The sequence below is a fragment of the Hypanus sabinus genome, assembly GCF_030144855.1.
Source record: "Hypanus sabinus isolate sHypSab1 chromosome X2 unlocalized genomic scaffold, sHypSab1.hap1 SUPER_X2_unloc_3, whole genome shotgun sequence".
Lineage (NCBI taxonomy): Eukaryota > Metazoa > Chordata > Chondrichthyes > Myliobatiformes > Dasyatidae > Hypanus > Hypanus sabinus.
In genome coordinates, this window is record NW_026779001.1 from 354,317 (window position 1) to 369,960 (window position 15,644).

Genomic DNA, 15,644 nt, shown 5'->3' on the forward strand with positions numbered 1-15,644 from the left:
GAGGGAGGAATATCCGCCGGGAGAGGGAGGAATATCCTCCGGGGGAGAGGGAGGAATATCCGCCGGGAGAGGGAGGAATATCCTCCGGGGGAGAGGGAGGAATATCCGCCGGGGGCCCAGGGCTGGATTCCCAGAGGCCGGGGGAGAGGGAGGAATATCCGCCGGGGGCCCGGGGAGAGGGAGGAATATCCTCCGGGGGCCCGGGGCTGGATTCCCAGAGGCCGGGGGAGAGGGAGGAATATCCTCCGGGGGCCCGGGGCTGGATTCCCAGAGGCCGGGGGAGAGGGAGGAATATCCGCCGGGGGCCCGGGGAGAGGGAGGAATATCCTCCGGGGGCCCGGGGCTGGATTCCCAGAGGCCGGGGGAGAGGGAGGAATATCCTCCGGGGGCCCGGGGCTGGATTCCCGGAGGCCGGGAGGAATATCCTCCGGGGGCCCGGGGCTGGGTTGCCGGAGGACAGCAGAGAGGGAGGGAGGACCGTGGTGTGGGGGTGGGTCAGAGCCAGGGACAGGTTTAATATCACTGTCTGGTATGAAATCCGACGTTCTGCAGCTGCAGTGGACTGCAACATAGATATCAAAAACTATAAATGATAGTATGTGTGTGTGTAAATATAACTACATAAAAATAAATTGCAGTGTGGTTATGTGTATAGCGATACATGAATTGCATTGCAATGTATTAATGTACACGTGTGTATATACATATGTGTGTGTATATATAAATTTCTATGTATGTGTATATATGACACACACAATCATATGTATGTGTGTATATATGTCTCACATACACTCTCACACACACACACCCACAGAGCTCAGGTCAGGAGTGTGACTCGCCCCTCGCCTGTGTGAGGGCAGCTCCGTCAACACTCAAGAAGCTTGACACCATCCAGTACAAGGCAGCCCCCCTTGATCGTTACCCCTGTCTACGAGATGCCCCTGTGACAACACACCAAAGTTCCTCAGGCAGCCCCTCCCAGACCCCACGGCCACCACCGTCTAGAAGGACGGGTACAGCTGATCCCCGGGAACTTGGAAATCCCCCTCCCAGTCACTCACCATCCTGACTTGGAAACATATCGCCGTTCCTTCATTGTCACCGGGTCAGAATCACGGAATTCCCTCCCTGACAGACAGACATACTTTATTGATCCCGAGGGAAATTGGGTAATTGAGACAGCACTGTGGGTGTCCCCACACCTCAGGGACTGAAGTGGTTCAAGAAGGCAGCTCATCACCACCTTCTCAAGGGGCAACTAGGGATAAATGCCGGCTCATCTGACGACGCCCACAACACGTAAATGAATGAGAAAACACACATTGCAATACTCAATAAGCCTCTAAGTTGCAATGTGTGTACGTTATATATCGTGATGGCACAAGAACAGGCGCTGAGCACAAGGGCCATAGAGCAGGAGTCTTGTCACGCCAGACGAGACCCAAGGGTACGGACTGCGCAAGGGATGCGCTGAAGCCGTCCAGCACCTTGTAGCAGGGGCAATGTGCAGGCAGGGGACTGCGTACACTGAACGGCACAACCAAGGTGCAGGAACTGTGTTCAGGAACACCTGCGCTGAGCGTGGATCAGACACTTCCCGGTCCAAATGGGAAACACCCGAGAAGGTAGAGGAGAGTAACAGAGCTAAGATCCCGTGGGACTTCCCAATACAGACTGATAAGCAGGTTCTGGACCACCCACCAGACATAGTAATACCGGACAAAGGACAGACGAAAGCAATAGTGGTAGATGTGGCAATCCCAAATGACAGTAACATTAGGAAGAAAGAGTATGAGAAGCTGAAGAAATACTGGCTTGAAAGAGCAGATCGGATGTAGAGGTTCAAGCCAGAGTAATCTCGGTCTAGGACAACAGCCCACGTTTGTCCAGCCTCCTTAACGCACAAGCCTTCTAGCCAGACGGTAACCTGGTAGAACTCTTCAGTGCCCTCTTGATGTCATCTGCTGTTGACGCGATTGAACACCGTCATCCTGTAATTTTTCAGCATTTTCCTCATCAGAATCGGGTTTAATATCACCGGCACGCCGTGAAATCTTAGTTTGACTGCAGTGAAACACGACAGTATAGAAAAAAATGTAAATTAAATTAAGTAGTGCAGAAAAGCATATTTTAAAAAAGTAGCGAGGCAGTGTTCTTCATTTCAGTGTCGGTTCAGAAATTGGATGGCGGAGGGAAAGAAGCTGTCGCTGAATCAGTGACTTCAGGCTTCCGCACGTCCTTCCTGACGGTAACAATGAGAAGGGAGCCACTCCTGGGTGATGGGGGTCCTTAATGATGGACGCTGCCTTTTTGAGGCAACGCTCCTTGAAGATGCCTTGGATGCTACTGAGGCTGGTACCCATGATGGAGCTGCAGCTTACTTCAATCCTGTGCAGTAGCACACCCGCCCCAATACCGGGTGGTGATGCAGAGAGTCAGAATGCTCCCCATAGATCGTACATCTGTAGAGATTTGTGAGTGCTTTGGGTGATATCCCAAATCTCCTCAAACTCTGAGTGAAAGATAGCTGCATCGGTATATTGGGCCCAGGAGAGGTCCGCAGTCGGGTCTTTGGTTTCACTGAGGTCGTGGCTGCAGCACCACTCGGCTGGCTGGTGTACCTCGCTCCTGTACGCCCCCTCGTCACCACCTGATGACGGGCCGGTAACTTATGGAGCTATCCTATCACCGCCTTGCTACTATAGACAGATACTTTACTGATCCCAATTACAGTGTCATAGTAGCATTGTTCAGATATTAGAGAAGTAGAAAGAATAAAAAAAATAAGTTAACTCAAACAGTCTGACAGGAGGGGAGGGTCACTCCCCCGGCTATAGGTTAACTCATTATAGAGCCCGATGGCCGAGGGTAAGAATGGCCTCATTTATCGCACTTTGGAGCAGCGCAGTTGTCTCAGTCTGTTACTGAAAGTGCTCCTCTGTTCGGCCAAGGCGGCACGCAGAGGGTGGGAAACATCGTCCGGAATTGTCCGGATTTTCCGGAGGGTCCCTTGTTCCACCACAGTCTCCAGTGTGTCCGGTTTAACTCCTGTAACAGAGACAGACTTTCCAATCAGTTTATCGAGCCTGTTGGCATCAAAGGTTTCAAATCAGAGAAATGTATACAGTATACATCCCGAAATTCTTTTTCTTCGCAACCATCCATGAAAACAGAGGAGTGCCCCAAAAGAATGAATGACGGTTAAATATTAGAACCCAACAGCACCCCCTGCTCCCCCCTCGTGTATGCAGTAGCAAGTCAACAATTCCTCGTCCCCCCACCAGCAAAAACCACCCCCTACCGAGCACTCGAGCGTGCGGCAAAGCACCAGCAAAGGCACAGACCTGCAGAACCCCAAAGACTACTGGTTCACCCAGTAATTTGACAGGTCAGGGTCTTCAAAAGAACCCTGAAAGGGAAAAGTAGAGATATTAAAGATGGAAATAGAGCTGTTTCCAAAGATGCAAACAAAGGAGTCGCTGTTTAGCACCATTATAACTAAACTCTGCCCTCACCCCTGTTGATGCCTTTGCCCCAGCACGCCATCCCATAACCTTGTCAGTGCAAAGCTGAAATATCCATAATTGTTTCAAACACTCGCCACCTTCAGAGATTCAAAACAAAGTGTGAGCCCTGTTCGTTGCACGTCTGTACTCTGCGTTCCAGCTCGTCATGGGCGAGGATAGTTCTTCAGTCGTAGGAGCGGAGTTAGGGCCATTCGACCCGTCGAGGCTGATCCATTACAGCGCTGTAAGGCGATCTTTGAAAACTGCTCCCTCGCAAGAAATGGAAAGCCGGTCATAATAGTCCTGTGTGTGTCAGGACTTTCTGTCGGGTCCTTTGTTCTACCACATTCTCCAGTGTGTCCAGTTTGACTCCTATGACCGAGCCAGCCTTTCTAATCGATGAAGGTGATATTTTAAGATGAAGGGGAGCGCATATCAGTGACCCCAGGGCGTGAGCTGAGAGCTGGCCGGCTAGGGCCCAGTGGCCAGAACTGGATGGTTGTCGGCCTGTACGATTTGAAAACCATTATAAACCTATTCAGCGTTCGTTCATTCCTGTTTGGGGTCCCAGCCGGTCACTCTGCCAGGAGTTGGCTGACGCGGCCTTGAATCTTCCTCCCATCTCTGTACTTGACACCGACTGGATTTTTTCCGATGTGTCGTCCGGTTAGTCAGCTGGTGCTTCCGATTTGGTGTGCCCTGACTGGATTTTTTCCGATGTGTCGTCCGGTTAGTCAGCTGGTGCTTCCGATTTGGTGTGCCCTGGCTGGATTTTTTCCGATGTGTCGTCCGGTTAGTCAGCTGGTGCTTCCGATTTGGTGTGCCCTGGCTGGATTTTTTCCGATGTGTCGTCCGGTTAGTCAGCTGGTGCTTCCGATTTGGTGTGCCCTGGCTGGACTTTTTCCGATGTGTCGTCCGGTTAGTCAGCTGGTGCTTCCGATTTGGTGTGCCCTGACTGGATTTTTTCCGATGTGTCGTCCGGTTAGTCAGCTGGTGCTTCCGATTTGGTGTGCCCTGACTGGATTTTTTCCGATGTGTCGTCCGGTTAGTCAGCTGGTGCTTCCGATTTGGTGTGCCCTGACTGGATTTTTTCCGATGTGTCGTCCGGTTAGTCAGCTGGTGCTTCCGATTTGGTGTGCCCTGAAATTGCTGAAAGCACCTGCAGTGTTTACCACAGCAGGATAGAAAATCAGTACGTTTCAGCGATACAGCGCGGAGTATGTCCTTACTGCTTCGGAGCCCCGACAGACCCGATGAACCCTGACCTAATGACTGATTAAGCTACCTGGTACATCTTCGGACTGCAGGAAGATCCGGGGAAGCCCCACACCCGCAGAGACTCCTTTGCGAATGGCGCCGGAATTTAACTCCGCAACGCCCTGAGCTGTAATAGGGTCGCCCTGACAGCTACACTGTAAGGATCAGCGTTGTTCAACGGTGTGGAATCCAGTTGCAACCTGTCTTCACCTAAAGCTTGTGGACAGTTTACCGACAGTAGGCAGTGTCTCCTCTGGAAGATCTGCAGATGCTGGGAATCTGTGCTACATGCACCCCCCCTCTCCCCCCCCCCCCCCCCCCCCACTTCCCCAGGCCAGGCAGCGTCTATGGAAAAGAGTACAGTCCACATTCCAGGCTGAGACTGCAAGGGGTTTTGGCCCGAAACGTCGACTGTGACTACGCTGGTTAAGAAGGCAGACAGTGTATTGGCCTTCAACAGTCGTGGGATTGAGTTTAGGAGCCGAGAGGTAATGTTGCAGCTCTATAGGACCCTGGTCAGACCCCTCTTGGAGTACTGTGCTCAGTTCTGGTCGCCTCACTACAGGAAGGATGTGGAAACCATAGAAAGGGTGCAGTGGAGATTTACAAGGATGTTGCCTGGATTGGGGAGCGTGCCTTACGAGAATAGGTTGAGTGAACTCGGCCTTTTCTCCTTGGAGCAACAGAGGATGACGAGAGGCATTGATCGCGTGGATAGTCAGAGGCTTTTTCCCCAGGGCTAGCACGAGAAGTGGCTAGCACAAGAGGGCACAGTTTTAAGGTGCTTAGAAGTAGGTACAGAGGAGATGTCAGGGGTAAGTTTTTTACTCAGAGAGTGGTGAATGCGTGGAATGGGCTGCCGGCGACGGTGGGGGAGGTGGATACGATAGGGTCTTTCAAGAGACTCCTGGCTAGAAAAATAGAGGGCTCTAGGTAACCTGAAGTAATTTCTATAGTAAGTACATGTTTGGCACAGCTTTGTGGGCCGAAGGGCCTGTATTGTGCTGTAGGCTTTCTATGTTTTTATTGAAGAAATTATTCAGGCGCACATGTCACTGTGCAAAAAAAAATGACAGCTCAAGATGTTTGTGTGCACTGATTACAAATCCGAAGGAACATTGTTAGTACAGATCAAGAAAAGAAATTAAGTGGATCTAACGTCTGACTGTCCTCATCTACATCTTATCGTTGAAAGTCCTTCAGCTCCTCAGCGAAACTCGTTTATTAGCAATCCAATACGCAACTGAACTAATATACAGTGCCCATATCCTGCACATCAGCGTGCTTGAAAGCTTCATGAATGCCTCTGTCGTATCTGTCTCCACCAGCCCAGCACGATCCAGGCACTCACCATTATATGCTTTACGATAAGACTTGCCTCTCGTAATTAAACAGCACAGACCTGCTGTTAGAAATTTCAACATCAGGTGAAAGATACTGGCTGTCTACTCTTAGCTAAGCCCCTAGTAATTTACATCAGATCTCCCGACAGCCTACGCTGCTCCAGAGTAAACAACACAAGATTGGCCAGTCATCCCTGATAAAACATGCTCTCTGATCCCGACATCACCCCGGTGAATCTCTCCATATAAAACATGTTGTCTGATCCAGACATCACCCCGGTGAATCTCTCCATATAAAACATGTTCTCAGATCCCGACATCACCACGGTGAATCTCTCCATATAAAACGTGTTCTCTGATCCCAACATCACCCCGGTGAATCTCTCCATATAAAACATGTTCTCTGATCCCGACATCACCCCGGTGAATCTCTCCATATAAAACATGTTCTCTGATCCCGACATCACCCCGGTGAATCTCTCCATATAAAACATGTTCTCTGATCCCGACATCACCCCGGTGAATCTCTCCATATAAAACATGCTGTCTGATCCTGACATCACCCTGGTGAATCTCTCCATATAAAACATGTTCTGTGATCCCGACATCACCCCGGTGAATCTCTCCATATAAAACATGTTCTCTGATCCCGACATCACCCCGGTGAATCTCTCCATATAAAACATGTTCTCTGATCCCGACATCACCCCGGTGAATCTCTCCATATAAAACATGTTCTCTGATCCCGACATCACCCCGGTGAATCTCACCATATAAAACATGTTCTCAGATCCCGACATCACCCCGGTGAATCTCTCCATATAAAACATGTTCTCTGATCCCAACATCACCCCGGTGAATCTCTCCATATAAAACATGTTCTCTGATCCCGACATCACCCCGGTGAATCTCTCCATATAAAACATGTTCTCTGATCCCGACATCACCCCGGTGAATCTCTCCATATAAAACATGTTCTCTGATCCCGACATCACCCCGGTGAATCTCTCCATATAAAACATGTTCTCTGATCCCGACATCACCCCGGTGAATCTCACCATATAAAACGTGTTCTCTGATCCCAACATCACCCCGGTGAATCTCACCATATAAAACATGTTCTCTGATCCCGACATCACCCCGGTGAATCTCTCCATATAAAACATGTTCTCTGATCCCGACATCACCCTGGTGAATCTCTCCATATAAAACATGTTCTCTGATCCCGACATCACCCCGGTGAATCTCTCCATATAAAACATGTTCTCTGATCCCGACATCACCCCGGTGAATCTCACCATATAAAACATGTTCTCAGATCCCGACATCACCACGGTGAATCTCTCCATATAAAACGTGTTCTCTGATCCCAACATCACCCCGGTGAATCTCTCCATATAAAACATGTTCTCAGATCCCGACATCACCACGGTGAATCTCTCCATATAAAACGTGTTCTCTGATCCCAACATCACCCCGGTGAATCTCTCCATATAAAACGTTCTTTGATCCCGACATCACCCCGGTGAATCTCTCCATATAAAACATGTTCTCAGATCCCGACATCACCTCGGTGAATCTCTCCATATAAAACATGCTCTCTGATCCCGACATCACCCTGGTGAATCTCTCCATATAAAACATGTTGTCTGATCCAGACATCACCCCGGTGAATCTCTCCATATAAAACATGTTCTCTGATCCCGACATCACCCCGGTGAATCTCTCCATATAAAACATGTTCTCTGATCCCGACATCACCCCGGTGAATCTCTCCATATAAAACATGTTCTCTGATCCCGACATCACCCCGGTGAATCTCACCATATAAAACATGTTCTCAGATCCCGACATCACCACGGTGAATCTCTCCATATAAAACGTGTTCTCTGATCCCAACATCACCCCGGTGAATCTCTCCATATAAAACATGTTCTCTGATCCCGACATCACCACGGTGAATCTCTCCATATAAAACGTGTTCTCTGATCCCAACATCACCCCAGTGAATCTCTCCATATAAAACGTTCTTTGATCCCGACATCACCCCGGTGAATCTCTCCATATAAAACATGTTCTCTGATCCCGACATCACCCCGGTGAATCTCTCCATATAAAACATGCTGTCTGATCCCGACATCACCCCGGTGAATCTCTCCATATAAAACATGTTCTCTGATCCCGACATCACCCCGGTGAATCTCTCCATATAAAACATGCTCTCTGATCCCGACATCACCCCGGTGAATCTCTCCATATAAAACATGTTCTCTGATCCCGACATCACCCCGGTGAATCTCTCCATATAAAACATGTTCTCTGATCCCGACATCACCCCGGTGAATCTCTCCATATAAAACATGCTCTCTGATCCCGACATCACCCCGGTGAATCTCACCATATAAAACATGTTCTCTGATCCCGACATCACCCCGGTGAATCTCTCCATATAAAACATGTTCTCTGATCCCGACATCACCCCGGTGAATCACTCCATATAAAACATGTTCTCTGATCCCGACATCACCCCGGTGAATCTCTCCATATAAAACATGCTGTCTGATCCCGACATCACCCCGGTGAATCTCTCCATATAAAACATGCTGTCTGATCCTGACATCACCCTGGTGAATCTCTCCATATAAAACATGTTCTCTGATCCCGACATCACCCCGGTGAATCTCTCCATATAAAACATGCTCTCTGATCCCGACATCACCCCGGTGAATCTCTCCATATAAAACATGTTCTCTGATCCCGACATCACCCCGGTGAATCTCTCCATATAAAACATGTTCTCTGATCCCGACATCACCCCGGTGAATCTCACCATATAAAACATGTTCTCTGATCCCGACATCACCCCGGTGAATCTCTCCATATAAAACATGCTCTCTGATCCCGACATCACCCCGGTGAATCTCTCCATATAAAACGTGTTCTCTGATCCAGTCATCACCCCGGTGAATCTCTCCATATAAAACGTGTTCTCTGATCCCGACATCACCCCGGTGAATCTCTCCATATAAAACATGCTGTCTGATCCCGACATCACCCCGGTGAATCTCCCCATATAAAACATGCTCTCTGATCCCGACATCACCCTGGTGAATCTCCCCATATAAAACATGTTCTCTGATCCCGACATCACCCCGGTGAATCTCTCCATATAAAACATGCTCTCTGATCCCGACATCACCCCGGTGAATCTCTTCATATAAAACATGTTCTCTGATCCCGACATCACCCCGGTGAATCTCACCATATAAAACATGTTCTCTGATCCCGACATCACCCCGGTGAATCTCTCCATATAAAACATGCTCTCTGATCCCGACATCACCCCGGTGAATCTCTCCATATAAAACATGCTCTCTGATCCCGACATCACCCCGGTGAATCTCCCCATATAAATCATGTTCTCTGATCCCGACATCACCCTGGTGAATCTCTCCATTTAAAACATGCTCTCTGATCCCGACATCACCCCGGTGAATCTCTCCATATAAAACATGCTCTCTGATCCCGACATCACCCCGGTGAATCTCACCATATAAAACATGCTCTCTGATCCCGACATCACCCCGGTGAATCTCTCCATATAAAACATGTTCTCTGATCCCGACATCACCCCGGTGAATCTCTCCATATAAAACATGTTCTCTGATCCCGACATCACCCCGGTGAATCTCTCCATATAAAACATGTTCTCTGATCCCGACATCACCCCGGTGAATCTCACCATATAAAACATGCTCTCTGATCCCGACATCACCCCGGTGAATCTCTCCATATAAAACATGCTCTCTGATCCCGACATCACCCCGGTGAATCTCTCCATATAAATCATGTTCTCTGATCCCGACATCACCCCGGTGAATCTCTCCATATAAATCATGTTCTCTGATCCCGACATCACCCCGGTGAATCTCTCCATATAAAACATGCTCTCTGATCCCGACATCACCCCGGTGAATCTCTCCATATAAAACATGTTCTCTGATCCCGACATCACCCCGGTGAATCTCTCCATATAAAACATGTTCTCTGATCCCGACATCACCCCGGTGAATCTCACCATATAAAACATGTTCTCTGATCCCGACATCACCCCGGTGAATCTCTCCATATAAAACATGTTCTCTGATCCCGACATCACCCCGGTGAATCTCTCCATATAAAACATGCTCTCTGATCCCGACATCACCCCGGTGAATCTCTCCATATAAAACATGCTCTCTGATCCCGACATCACCCTGGTGAATCTCCCCATATAAAACATGCTCTCTGATCCCGACATCTACCGTGTACACTTTTCTGGTTCTCGCCCCAGACTTCCCTCCGCTGTCTCCTGCACTTCCTGATACAACGTCCCACTGCTGGCAGCTGCTTCTTCACCTTGCTTTGGTTGTGGCTATGCAGTTCCTTCCAGTTCCTTTACTCTTACCACCTGCTGATACTTGTCTTGTTTCAGAGGGATGTGGGCATACGGGACCAGAGTAGAAGGGGAGTCTGCGGCCATGCGTCTTTTTTGGCCTCGGGGCTTATTTCCATTTTGTTGGACTCTGACCCTGACCTATCTGGTGAACATTATTAAAGTTCACATACAAATGGCTTGTCATTACTCTCATTTGCACATGCAGATTTCCTGCTGAATTCACCCTGTAATGTAAACTTGGGCAGTGAATGCAGTCTCGCCCACCGGAAAACCAAGCAGACTTTGAAAAAGCAGCCCAGAGCCACTGAGAAGTAATAAGGAAAGGGAAGACAGACTGGAAGAGAGCTAGCTCAAAAATATAAGAAGAGACAGTACAAGTTTTCATGGAGTCATAGCAAAGCGCAGCATACAATTGGGCCCTTCGGCCCATCTAGTCTGTGTTGAACCATTAAAGCAGCGTACTCCCCTCGATCTGCACCGGGGCCGTAGCCCTGTGTGCCCCGCGATCCGCGTGCCCATCCAGACTCCTCAAGCGTTGAAATCGAGCTCTCGTTCCACACTCTCGCCTCCCTCTCATGTTCCCCCTAGCTTTTCGCCTTTCAATACCGAGTTGCTGAGAAGGGTTCTGGGGAAACTTGGGCATTGGCGGGATGGTGTGACCCCCCCCCAGGGTCCTGAGGGGTTCTGTGAAGTCCTCCAGCGCATTTTCAGTCTTGATTCTCGGCCTGGAAGGAATGGGTCCCGCCTGTACCCAGGAGGGGCCGACCGACCGACCGAACGCCTTGAATGACTACCGTCCCATGGCCCTGACCTCACGCGTCATGAAGGCTGGTCCCGGCTCGCCTCTGACCCCTGGTCAGGCCGGATCTCGATCCCCTGCAGTCTGCCTCTCGACAGAGCCTACTCCCATTTGGATGAGCAGGGCAGCACTGAGGATCGTGTTCTTTGACTTCTCGAGTGCGTACAGCCCTCATTCCTGGGGGGAAAGCTCAGTTTGTTGCAGGTTTACGCTTCCATTGTATCCTGGATAACGGACCACAGTTTGTGCAGCTTCAGAGCTGTGTGTCAGACATGGCCACAGGGGGCTTTATTGACTCCCTTGCGGTTTATCCTGTATACCTAGGGCTTCAGGTACAACACTTGGGTCGTGTCATCTGCAGAAAGGACTCGGCAGTAGTTGGGTGTATAAAGGGAGGACGGGAGGATGAAGACTGGGCCCTGGTGGAGGACTTTGTCAAACGGTGCAAGCTGAATCATCTGCAGCTCAGTATCAGTAAGGCAAAGGAGATGGTGATGGATTTTAGGAGGACTAAACCCCTCCCTGTTACTATTGACGGTGAGGACGTGGATGGGGTGAGGATCTCCAGGTTCCTGGGGGGGGGGGGGGGGGGTGCACCTGGACGACAGGCTTGAGTGAAGCACCAACACAGAGGCTGTGTACAAGAAGGGCCAGAGTCGCCTCCACTTCCTGAGGAGACTGAGGTCCTTCGGAGTGTGCAGGCCTCTCCCTCACACGTTCTACCGGTCTGTCGTCACCAGGACAATCTTCCACGCGGTGGTGAGCTGGGGCAATGGTATCAACACGGGGTGATGCCAACAGGCTCGATAAACTGATTGGAAAGGCTGGCTCTGTCGTAGGAGTCAAACCGGACATACTGGAGGCCGTGGTGGAACAAAGGACCCTCCGGAAAATCCTGGCGATTCTGGGCAATGTTTCCCACCCTCTGCGTGCCACCTTGGCTGAACAGAGGAGCATTTTTAGTAGCAGACTGAGACAACTGCGCTGCTCCAAATTCTTACCCTCGGCCGTTAGGCTCTGTAGCGAGTCAAAATGGCTGAGGAAGTGATGACCCCCTCCTGTTAGACTGCGTGAGCTAACTTTTTTTTAAAAGCTGTTTCTTACTTCTAATATTTGTATATCTCTTTTACTACTGCGACATTATAATTTGCTTTGGGATCAGTGAAGTATCTACCTTAACCCACAATATCTGGTTCTCGTCCCACCCAATCTCTGGAAAAAGCCTGGTTTTCATTCACCCTATCTATACCTCTCAGAATTTTGTATACTTCTGTCAAATCTCCGCTCAGTTTTCTACGCTCCAAGGGATAAAGTCCTAACCTGTTCGGTCTTTCCCTGTGACTCAGGTCCTCCAGACCCGGCACCACCCTTGTAAATTTTCTCTGTGCCCTTTCAAGTTTATTTGCGTCCTTCCGCTAGGCATGTGACCAAAACTGCACACAGTACTCCCAGCGGGGCCCCGCCAACACCTCGTACAACTTCAACCTCACATCCCGTCTCCTGTACTCAGTACTTTGATTTCTGAAGGCCGGTGTGCCAGAAGCTCTCGTGTGATGCCACTTTCAATGTACTATGGATCTGTATCCCCCGATCCTGTACCATTTCTAGAGCGACAAAGGGGGACTAAAGTGACTGTAAGTGCCTTGGGGAATTAACATCAGGCTCAGGCCTTGAACGATTGTCTTGTGACGGTCTTCGTGGCGGAGGGCGCGTCTAACGTGCGATGGATGTGATGGGAGGTGAAAGCTTGAGTACAATCAGTGTCGACTGAAGAGGTAATGTTGAGCAGACGAGTGGATCTAAAGCAGGGGTGGCCAACCTGGAGGCCACGGGTCCCTTGCTTAATGGTTTTGGCCCATGGCATTAAAACGGTTGGACGAGATATGTCCCAGGATGCCAAAAGAAATGGGAACAACGAAGCATTTGGTCAGAAGTGGTTCCGCCAGTCAGACATGGCAGGGATTTATGAAGGGCCGTACATGTTTGATGAGCTTCCTGGAGTTCTCTAAGGATAATGGGGGACAGGTGACTGATGGATTTCCAGAAGGTATTAGGTTAGGGTGCTGTGTGTAAAAATAAACACACCCATCAGATATGGTTACCTGGAGTTGCGGGTAAAGTATTAGCATGGATAGAGGATTGGTTGACCAGTAGAAGGCAGGGAGTTGGGTTAAATGGGTGTTTCTCTGGGTCGGTGGTCAGCAGAGAGCCAGTGGCGTTGGTATTGTTGAAAATATCTGTTAACAAGTAGAAAGGGTGCACCAGGTATGGTGTGGCCAAGTCTGCTGAAGACACTAAGTGGAAATGCAAACTGTGCAGAGTTTGTAGCTGGAGCACCTGCAGAGGGGTAGAGATCGGTTAAGCGAGTGGGCGAGGGAGGGTACAGCATTGGCAAGTGTGAGATTATCCACTTTGGAAGGGGAACTAGATCAGTTCATTACCTAAACGGTGAAAGTTTGCAGCGCGGCTGTTGTGCGGAGGGAATTGGGAGTGATTGTGTGTGAATTGTGAAGGCCAGTTTGCGGGTCCCAACAGGTTTTCGAGAAGGCAGGTGGAACCTAAACACGAGGTACACTGCGGATGCTGTGGTCAAATCAACACGTACAAACAAGCTGGAGGAACTCAGCAGGTCGGGCAGCATCCGTTGAAATGAACGGTCAACGTTTCGGGCCGAGACCCTTCGCCAGCACTGAAGAAGGAGGGGACAGGGGACCTATAAAGAAGGTGGGGGGGGGAGGGGGAGGGTGCAGGTGAAAAACCAATCAGAGGAAAGATCAAGGAGAGGCAGGGAGGGGATAGGCCGGAGAGGTGAAGAAGGAATGTAAGGGGAAAGCACTATGGGTAATAGAAGGAAGCAGAATCATGAGGGAGGTGATAGGCAGCTGGAGGAGGAGGCAGTGAAAGTGGGATGGGGGAAAGGGAGAGGGAGGGAATGACCGGAAGTTGGAGAATTTGATGTTCACGCCAAAGGGCTTGTCCTTCATTTCTAGAGGGATTGAAGTTGAGGGCGATGAGGTTACGCTGCAACTGCTGCGTACTGGTGCGGCCGGATCGGGAGTACCGCGTGCAGTTCTGGTCTCCTCACTCGAGGAAGGATAGACTGCTTTTACAGGAGGTTCACAAGGTTAATTCGAGAGATGTGAGGGTTAGCCTGTGAGGGGGTTTTTAGTTGCCTGAGACTATATCTGCTTGAATTTAGAAAAATAAGAGCAGATCTTAATAAAAACATAACATTTTGAAACGGATACGTAAGATAGAGGCAGGAAGGTTGTTTCCACTGGTGGGTGAGGCTAGAACCTGGGAGCATAATTCCAAGGTTCAGGGGAATAGAATTGGGATGGTGATGAATAGAAATTACTTTTCCCGGAGAGTAGTCAGTCTGAGGAACTCTCTGCCCAGGGAAGCGATAGAGGCTTCCTGGTAAGACACAAGTTAGATTTTTGCAAAGTAGGGGAATTGAGGGTTGTGAGGAAAAGGCAGGTGGGTGGAGCTGAGTCCGCGGTCCGATCAGCCACGGTGGAGTAAGATCAATGGACCAGAAAGCTGACTCCTGCTCATAATCCTCACCATCTTATTGAATGAGGGAGCGAAGACCAGATAGCCAACCTCTTCTCCTATTCTTCACGTCCTTATTAAATGGCGGAGCAGGCTTGATGGACGGCTTCAGTTCCTCGTGTTCTCATTGAATGGTGGAGTCAGTTCGACGAGCTGGGTGGACGACTGCTGTTCCTGTCGAAGGGTCTCGGCCCGAAACGCCGACTACTCCTTCCTGTAGCTGCTGCCTGGCCTGCTGAGTTCCACCGGCAGCTTGTGTGGGTTGCTGTTCCTGGCCCATTTGTTCTTACTGAGTGGTGGAGCAGGTTTGACGACTTCTCTTCCTAGTGTTCTTATCAAACAGCGGACCAGGTTCGCCAGGCCAGACTCTTGCCCCTGCTTCTTGCATGCGAGGGCAGCTTGTGTGGGTTGCTGTTCCTGGCCCATTTGTTCTTACTGAATGGTGGAGCAGGTTTGACGACTTCTCTTCCTAGTGTTCTTATCGAACAGCGGACCAGGTTCGCCAGGCCAGACTCTTGCCCCTGCTTCTTGCGTGCGAGGGCAGCTTGTGCTCTAGGGGCTGCTTGGGGACCAGTTTGGTGCATGTACGTCATTTTAAATGGATGAATATTGATTCCATTGGGGAGGTGCTCCGGAATCACAGCAATACCTCTTTCCAGTTTAGGATGAGGATTGTGCATCTGTCGATTTGAGCTCTGAAGTGTAAATGCATCACTTTTTCACAATACCAAGCTTGGAAGTCGAGG

General features: G+C 49.8%; 1 protein-coding gene across 1 annotated transcript in view; it reads left to right on the plus strand.

Annotated features, from left to right (window-relative positions):
• The window catches only part of LOC132385853 (serine/threonine-protein phosphatase 2A 65 kDa regulatory subunit A alpha isoform), a 67,600-nt gene that overhangs the window by 403 nt on the left and 51,553 nt on the right, over nucleotides 1-15,644 (plus strand). The window lies entirely within an intron of this gene.